Raw genomic sequence first — 8,842 nt, forward strand, 5'->3', positions numbered from 1 at the left:
ATTTAATGTCTCCCCGGACCCGGCCGAACCCCCCTCGCCGAACCGAATCCCCGAACTCTACTCGGCTCTCCCCCGCCGCAACGCGACGACCCATATGTGTCGAGTATGCGGGCCAAGCATGTGAGGTGCCGCGACTTGCCGGGGTTTGCAGGGACGACTTGGGGCCTTGGTCGTCGTCCAGCCGAGGTCCCATGGCGCGCTGACGTGGGGCGCGGCAACCGGAGGCCACGTGGCCACGAAGGCCGCAGTTATAGCAGGTGATGACAGTAGTCGGAGATCTCGGTTGCTCCAGCTTGCGGGCCGCTCGCAGAGGCGAACGACCCCCCGACCTCCAGTCCCCCGCTCGTCCCGCGATGAACGCGTCCTCTCGTGGGCTGACGACTTGGGGCACGGTGTCAACCGGACCCGGAGTTGAGGCCACGGCAGCGTTGCAGACGACCCCCTGCTTTCGTTGAAGGACCTCGTGCGCTTGCATGCTCGTGGCGACCCGTAATGAAGAAATATCGGTCTCGTCGGCCGTGTTGATGGGGACCCCCAGGTCCTGCGCCAACTTGAGCAGCTGCTCCAAAACCATCGCATCTTGGCCCTCCTCGTCCATACGAGGGAACGCGGCGTCAGCGAGAGCGAGCAACGCCGTGCGGTAGGCGAGCACGGTCTCCGTGTCCGCCTTCCGTCTTGCGTAGAAATGATGGCGGCACGCCGAGGGAGGACCGTAGACTTTTGCCATGAGAGCCAGCGCATCCTTGAGCGTGGAGCGGTCCGACCTGCGTGCGGACGTGAAGGCCGCGAGCGCGTTGTCGTCCAGCATGGCAGGCAGTGCCCGCAGTGCCGTAGCGTCGGACCAGGCGGACATCTCTTGATGCGCCAAAAATCTGCGCTGAAATTGGCTCCAATCCCCGCCTTCCGCCTTGAATGCTGACAACGTGGGAAGGCGCTGCTGAAAGATGAAGTCGTCCTCCTCCTCGTGCTTCCTCTCTGCCGCCCCGTCGGTGTGTAAGATGGCGGCCCCAGCGGCGGGTGTGTGATGGCGGTCCGCCGCGCGCGTTGGTGACGTCAGCGGGCGCGCATGGAGAACCGCTGCCACGTGGTGATGGCCGTTCCCGCCAAAAGTCGGTGCAGATGAAATGGCGGGAATCGCCAAATCGTTTTGGCGGGAATCTGCAGGGCGACCCTGTAGAACGTCGGCCGCCGTCCCCGCTCCTCCCGACGAGCTGATCTCCGCCAGGATGGACGCGGCGGCGAGCAGCAGCTCCGCCAGACGGGAGAGCGCTTCGCGAAGCACGGCGTCAGTCCCCCGTCGCTCGTCCGGCGCCGTCGGCGGATCCTGCCCCGTGGGCAACTCCTCTTCCTCACCCCCCGATGCCAGCTGGCCCGCGTCGTCGAGGTTGTCCCCGTGGTCAATCCCGTGGGTCCGACGGTTCCTCCTTGTATCCATGCTTGGAAGACCGTTTCACTTCTGACGCCAGTTGAAGTATGGGAATTGACGGCAGGAACTTCTTGACGGGTAACACACTTTTATTAAATCCTTCAGGTATCACAATACAACGTGTGGTCTTTCTTCTTCCTCCGACACACTCCACTAATCTCGTGTAAGCTCTAGGCCTCTGGCTACACACCATATACTCGACTCGTGTAAGCCCTATGCCTCTGGCTACACAATACACTCGACTCGTGTAAGCCCTATGCCTCTGGCTACACAATACACTCGACTCGTGTAAGCCCTATGCCTCTGGCTACACAGTACATTCGGCTCGTGTAGACCTATGGCTACACACACTACACTCGCCTCTGGGTTACACAGAGTCCCGGTCCCCTTAGGACAGCGGGGCTAGGTACCGCAGGGCTCTAGGTCTTCATCCCCGTCTTCATTCTTCGCTGGTTACACACTGCCCTTACGCCTGTGTGCATCCCCTTTTATAGCCCCTGCTCACGAGAGGCGGAGCTGATGCGTACTTCAGCATGAGCATCGCTCCTTAATGAACCAATCACGACGCACTCTCTTTACGATCCGGTTTCCCCAGCGCGTGTTAACACTCCTCCACCAATCCCACCGCGCTGCCACCCGGTCACTCCCTCTCAGCATGTCACCGGTCCACAGCCAATCAGTACCCCGTAACCCACGACCCCGCGCTGACCCCTGATCCTCCACCGTCAGCGCGCGTCACCACCTACACAGCCAATCATCACACACTGTGCATACGATCCTTAATCCCAGCGCGTATCACCTCTACACAACCACTAACTCACTCAACGACCTACCCACTCGCTCACCTACCCACTCGCTGACCTTTCCATTAACCTACCCACTCGCTGACCTACCCATTCACCTACCCACTCACTCACCTACCCACTGACTAATCTACCCCCTTGCCTATCCACTTACCTACTCACTCGCCTTTTTTAATTTGACCACGTAAGGCCCACGGAGCTCTATAGCTCGTTTTCAGAAGTGACCTGGCCACAAATGATAGCCCAATGAAGTCTCTTATCATGTGGAAATGTAAAGCAGCCAAATACTCTCAATGCATATTTCTAAATATGGAGGGAAAAACCGAAGGATCCGAAAAAAATGCACACGACTAAGAGGAGAGAGCGAGACATACAAACTCCTAATATGCAGGCATCAGAGTCAGAGTGAACCCACAACCTCCTGTATACTGGGTGAGGTGGTTAACATCTCGCCACCTGGGTTTCCGTATCCATCCCCGTGTCTCTTCTTCAGCGTGTGTGCTACAGGTGGGTGTCTCGGATTGCCAGCGCCATGTGACGGAGCTCCAGGGCGTGCTGCGTGCCCGCCAGGAGGGGCTTGGTGAGATGCTCTCACCCTGACTGAGCGCGGGAACACAGTGGGGCGGCACCAGCGGGACTCCCTGGACAACGCAGCCAAGGTGCACGCCAGCCACTCGCTCACTAATTCAGCCACTCACTCACTCAACCACTAACTTAAACCATTTGCTCAGCTACTCACTGACTCAACCACTCGCTCAACCACTCGCTTAACCACTCGCTCGCTCATTGAACAATCGCTCGCTCACTGAACCAATCGCTCCATCAACCACTTCCTCACTCAACCACTCATTCAGCCACTCACTCACTCACTCAACCATACACTCACTCACTCACTCAACCAATCAGTCACTCAATCATTAATTCAACCACTCACTCACTCAACCACTCACACACAGGCTCTTTTTTTAGAAGTGACCTGGCCACAAATTATAGGTCAACAACGTGCCTTATGAGGAAATGTATAGCAGCAAACTACTCTAAATGCCTGTTTTTAAATGTATAGGGAAAATCCAGGGGACCAGAAGAAAAATACACTTGACCATGGAGAGAACATGCAAACTCCAAATATACAGGTGTCAGGGTTGGAATCTTACCGACAACCTCCTGTATACCAGACGAGGTAGTTAACGTCTGTACCCAGGCAAGCTGTACATCGAGCTGGAGTGGACCGTGCGGCCCATTCCTATCATGCGAGTGGCTCCTACTGTTGTTATTGTGTTCATATCAGTTCAATTCGGATCATTTATTAGGTATAGTCCTGTGCGCCATTCGACTCTTGACTCGGGTGCAACCGCAACAAACAAAAACATGAGCAAGAAACATCTTAAAGTGACTACGCGCAACAGAAAAATCCAGGAAAAAACAGCAAAGTCTTCCAGAAAAAGCACCGTATATCAATGCTGTGTGCAAAAATCCCAGTGGGATGCAAGTCAAACAATAACAACCATAAGACAATTTAGATTAAAGTTATCAGTCCTAACTCTGTACAACAACAAACAAATATGGCTAATCAAAACGTTTCGAAATCACCAAAACAAGGCTATAAAAATAACGTAACAGTGATCATAAGAACTGTGATTCAAATTTAACAATAAACGATATACATAACATGTACGACCAAACTTTGCAGCCATAGCTGGCAGCATGAGTTGCTCCATAACAGAATGAGTAGCAGTAGGAGCATCAAAACTTTTCAATGCACCTTTTAAAGATCAGTACACTATAAACAAAACTCAAGATCATACTTTGCAGTGATCATCCGGAGCAATACATTTGATTTCAGGCCACTGAATAGCAGTGGTAGCTCGGTGTACAACTCCTCTAGAGCAGTTGAGTGGAGACCTCAAAGATAGTGATCCAAGTTGCAGTTTATTGGCGATAGCATTCCAGACCCTGGGGGCATCAATAGAAAAGGCCCTTCCACCAGTATTTGTACGGCAATAAGGAATGTGAAGCTGGTAAATGAGCAAAGACCTTGGGTCACATTTGTTCTTCGAAACAGTAAGGAGATCCAGCAGGTAGTCTGCTGATTTTTTGTAAGTACATCGTGAATAAATAAGATTTGATGTACAAGCCGTCGATCATGAAGAGAAGTTACGTTTGACCCAATGTAAGATCGCAGAGGTGCATCCGATATGGCAGTTCAATGCAAATCTTAAGGCTAAGTATTGTATATGCCGGGTCTTGAAACATTTATACAAATAACAATTTAATGGAAATGAAAAAATAAATAAATATCTGAAATCATGCTAACGTATGTAATTATGCTAATGTATGCAGTTATTATAATTCGGCTTAGCTTCATTGTCTAGGGTCGTGTTATCAATCTGGATAATACAATGAATTGTATGAAGTTATGCAAGTGTGATGTAATTATGCTGAATTAAGCTTGGCTTCGTTGTCTAGGGTTGTATTATCAATCGGAATAATACAATTATTCTTGCTTTAACATTTACTGATTATGTCTTAGTGTGTATGTCAGGTCTCCAAATTCAAATCTCACCGCAGGATACAGTTCTTATAATTAAGATTATTATGCATGAACTTAGGAAGGCACCACTCAGACACTTCTGTGTTAAGCAACTTTAATTTCTAAACAAAAACATAACACTCTAATATGCGAACTCTTATGCTTGGAATTGTCAACACAGTACTCCTGGAGATGTTCTCCTCATTGATCCGTACATTTAACCCTCAATGATTACGTTGTTAAACTGGGTAACAGAACAATTGATTAATTCCTCAGAGTAACGCGAGCATATACGGCGATAGGAAAAAGTCCTTAAACATGCATGCGACGATATTCATACGAACGGAAATAAAGAAACATATCCCGAAGGCAAAAGTATACGTCAATGAATTCATCGGTCAGATTATGCATTTAACGAAATGTCTTGGAACAATGGTGTGCGGCAGTGTGCCTGCTTCAGCAGATGCTTATCAATTGGCTAAGGCTTCAATAAATTCGCTGGCAAGATTCTGTGATCAAAAGAAAGATTTTAACACAATATTCTCCCTGTGAGCGTGTAGATTCGTAACGTAGGTTTCAAACGTTTAGTTTACATCAATGAATTCATTGGTAATATTTATGCAATTAAAAAGAAAAATAACGACTAAAATACTTCTAAACGACCGTATCCACGTAACTCAATGGGCAGCAATGTTCTTCGTTATCAGCTAATAGTTGACGCACCCTTATCATTAGTCTTCTTAATTTAGTCCGGGTATGTGTTTAATGTGTGTGTGTGGTTTTGTCTCCTTGATCCTTATTATTAGTCCGGGAATATTTATGTGTGTGTGGTTTGGTCTCCTTGATCAATTCTTTGCGTCAAGCAGACGCCGGGCGATGCGTTGTAGTGTGTGAGTGTGGGCGTGTCATACGAACAGCTTCCTCGCTCTCTCTCTTGAGGCAGCAGCAGTTTTTGCTGCCGCTTCAGGCTCCTTCCACTGCTGGATGAAGGGAGTCGGCACAATGCTCGTCGTCGGGGTTGCGCGATGATTCCGTCGTCAGATAGCGCCCGCAGCTCGTTCCCTGCTTGCCGTTCCTCACTCTTGTCTTGGTTCCCAGCTGGTGCTGGTCGGTGTGTGTGGGTCGAACCCACGGCGCTCTCGCCAGTGCTCTCCTCCTCCTCACGGGCGGCTGGTCATGCTCTTTCCCTTGCTGGATGAGCGGAGTCGGCACAACGCTTGTCGCTTGTCCGCTGGCAGCTGACACCCTTGCTCGGTGGCGCTCTGGCGCTGCTGCGTGCTCTCTCTCCTGCTCCGTGCTGTCTGGCGGTGCACGATTGCGCGTGCAGCTGGTTCTCTGCGATGCTGGCTTGGACGATGCTTGGCGCTTTCCGCCCTTTCTCGAGGTTGATTGCTTGTCGTTGCTCTCCTTGATCGTGCAGCTGTTGGGTGGGAGCTGGCACTCAGTGTAGAATGACTTTGAGCGATACTTCTTCTGTCAGCGCTGAACTCGGACTCCGTGACCCGTCGCTACTCAGCAAGCCTCGCCATCCTTGGTTGATTGCAGAGCCTACCCCGGAGCTTGCCGCTTGCAGAACTCTTCTGTATTGTGTAGTCTTCTGTCCCTTGCAGTAGTCTCGTGGCTTCTGCTGATGCAGCTCGTTGACGGTGTGCCAGTCACGGGGGCAGGTTTCCGGAGCCTGCTGATCGCAGCACTATATTGTGTGTGTCGTGTCTCTGTTTTTACGTGAAATTTCTCCCCTCGGCTCACCTTCTCACAAAACTTCCTTTGATTTCGCTCTCAGCCTGTGGGAACAGCTGTTTGTCCGGCCTGTGTGTGTTCTAATTTTATTGAAGTAATATAAGTTTCATCAAGGCCTGGTTCCTGTCGTCTTCCTCAAGCCATCCCGCCATCAATGGAAACAGCTGCTCCAGATTGCCCCCAAGTGCGTCCTTCAGTCCTCCAACCCTCTGCAATAATTCATCTGGAAGGAGGGGGGAGATTCCCCCTGTCCGGTTGCATTCTCTGCTCTTCCCTCTCCCTCTCCCTTATTGATTTTATTGCTTCCACATGCTTCTAGAAGACAAAGGCGGCTGGGAGGCTTTCTCTATTAAATACATTTTATCTTGGTCACGCGTGATTGACCGATTTAGCCTTTTTTATTCTTCTTGATGACCCTTGGTCTGATACTTCATAATTATTATTTGGTTTATGTTTATCTTAGATTTTTTATTTAGCTTTGTTATTACCACGTATTTCCTAGGGTTTTATTAACCTTCCTTTGTTGTCTGTCTGTATCCAGGGATTTGTGCTGTTTTAATCGAGTCCTATTTTGATGTCCTGAGGTTAGAGATCTAACTAAGTTTTTACTTAAGCTTTCTGACTGCTGGAATTCATATTCCTTGTTTTTTTTGGTAAAGTCACGTATATAGCAAGATACAACAAGAAACAATGTGAGGTGAATGTGTAAAATAAGGTAATTCATAACTCGAGGCCACCAATGTGACTGCAGCCTGGGTGAATGTGTTGACAGTCTATGATGCCCACTTATTCTGGTCGCTAATTTTTGGACTTCGTTAACTAAAATAACCTACAAAAAAAAACTTGTCTGTTCGGTTTTCGCCGCCCGGGAAGCTGGCGACGCCTGTTTTTTTTGTACGTGCTTTGTGGCGGTCTTTGAAGCCGTGTAGACATTTCTCCAGAATCTCATTAGCAATCTCCCCCCCCCTCTCTTTTTTTAAATTACCTTTTATGGCTTATCTCTGGCTGCCTGGTCGGTGTGAAGGGCAGCTGCTGTGTGGGAGCGGGGTGTGCCTCACCCTTTCATGTCCCATGCTCGCCCCGATCAATTATTTAAAAAAATTGGCAGAACTATTCTTAATATTATTTTTTGGATAAAGACCTATATATACAACACGAATGATAAATTAAGTCACGCTTCTTCAGTAAAGTACTGGGGGCTGATTTATATACGATGTCACAGTAATCAAGTAGAGGCAGTATGGTAGCTTTTATCAATTCCAAGCGGAACATAGGGGGGACGCAGTGCTTGTGTCGATACAGAAAACCTATTTTAAATCCTTTATATTAAGTTCGCTTGCTTGCTTGCTTACGTCCGTGCAAATCTTTCGGTCGTTTTTTAACCCACTTCCCGTGATCCAATCGAGCTGACATTTTCCACACAGACTCGTTGTGACAGACAATTAATGTTCGTGAAAAAAAATTCCCAAAATTTTACACTTTTTAGGCAAAAAAAAAAATATTTTACATATATTCAAAAGAACTCATTCTTGGCTTTGGCTGAACGTCACAGTATAAGAGCCCAGAGCGTAACCCCTCCACAGGCCGTGGCGGAGTAGCGCAGTTGGTAGCGCCCTCGCTTCCCATGCCAATGGTCGCGGGATCGATCCCCGCATCCTCCACAGGCGAATATATTTTTAAATCCTTTATATTAAGTTCGCTGCCACGCATATAAAGGATTTATAGTGAAAAACTTTGTTTTTACGGGTTATACTTATTAAATCCTTTATATTAAGTTCACTCGCTTGCTTACGACCGTGCAAATCTTTCGGTCGTTTTTTAACCCACTTCCCGTGATCCAATTGAGCTGACGTTTTCCACACAGACTCGTTGTGCGTGACAATGTATTTTCGTGAAAAAAATTCCAAAATTTTACACTTTAGGAAAAAAAAATGGTATGACTGTGTGTGTGGGGGGGGGGGGTCTGTTTGTATGTATGTGCGTGCAAGTCTTCATCCTGGTTCTGGTTGTATGTGCTTGCGTGTGTGAGTGCGTGAGACGAGGTGGCCGAGTGGTTAAGGCGATGGACTGCTAATCCATTGTGCTCTGCACGCGTGGGTTCGAATCCCACCTTCGTCGGGATTTTTTAAAAATCCTTTATATTAAGTTCGCTTGATTGCGCGCTTACGACCGTGCAAATCTTTCGGTCGTTTTTTAATCCCTTCCGTGATCCAATCAAGCTGACATTTTCCACACAGACTCGTTGTGCGTGACAATTAATTTTCGTGAAAATTTTTTTCCAAAATTTTACACTCTTTAGGAATTTTGTTTATTTAATTACCAATTGCTTAATGGTGGCAGGCA

At 48.5% G+C, this 8,842-nt stretch overlaps 1 non-coding gene across 1 annotated transcript; it reads left to right on the forward strand.

Moving 5' to 3' along the window:
- Positions 1–8,535: 8,535 nt before the first annotated feature.
- On the forward strand, positions 8,536–8,617 carry trnas-gcu. The gene has a single exon. It is a non-coding gene; the product is annotated as a tRNA-Ser (tRNA).
- Positions 8,618–8,842: the final 225 nt, after the last annotated feature.

The sequence above is a fragment of the Callorhinchus milii genome, unplaced genomic scaffold, assembly GCF_018977255.1.
Source record: "Callorhinchus milii isolate IMCB2004 unplaced genomic scaffold, IMCB_Cmil_1.0 Scaffold202, whole genome shotgun sequence".
Classification (NCBI taxonomy): Eukaryota; Metazoa; Chordata; class Chondrichthyes; order Chimaeriformes; family Callorhinchidae; genus Callorhinchus; species Callorhinchus milii.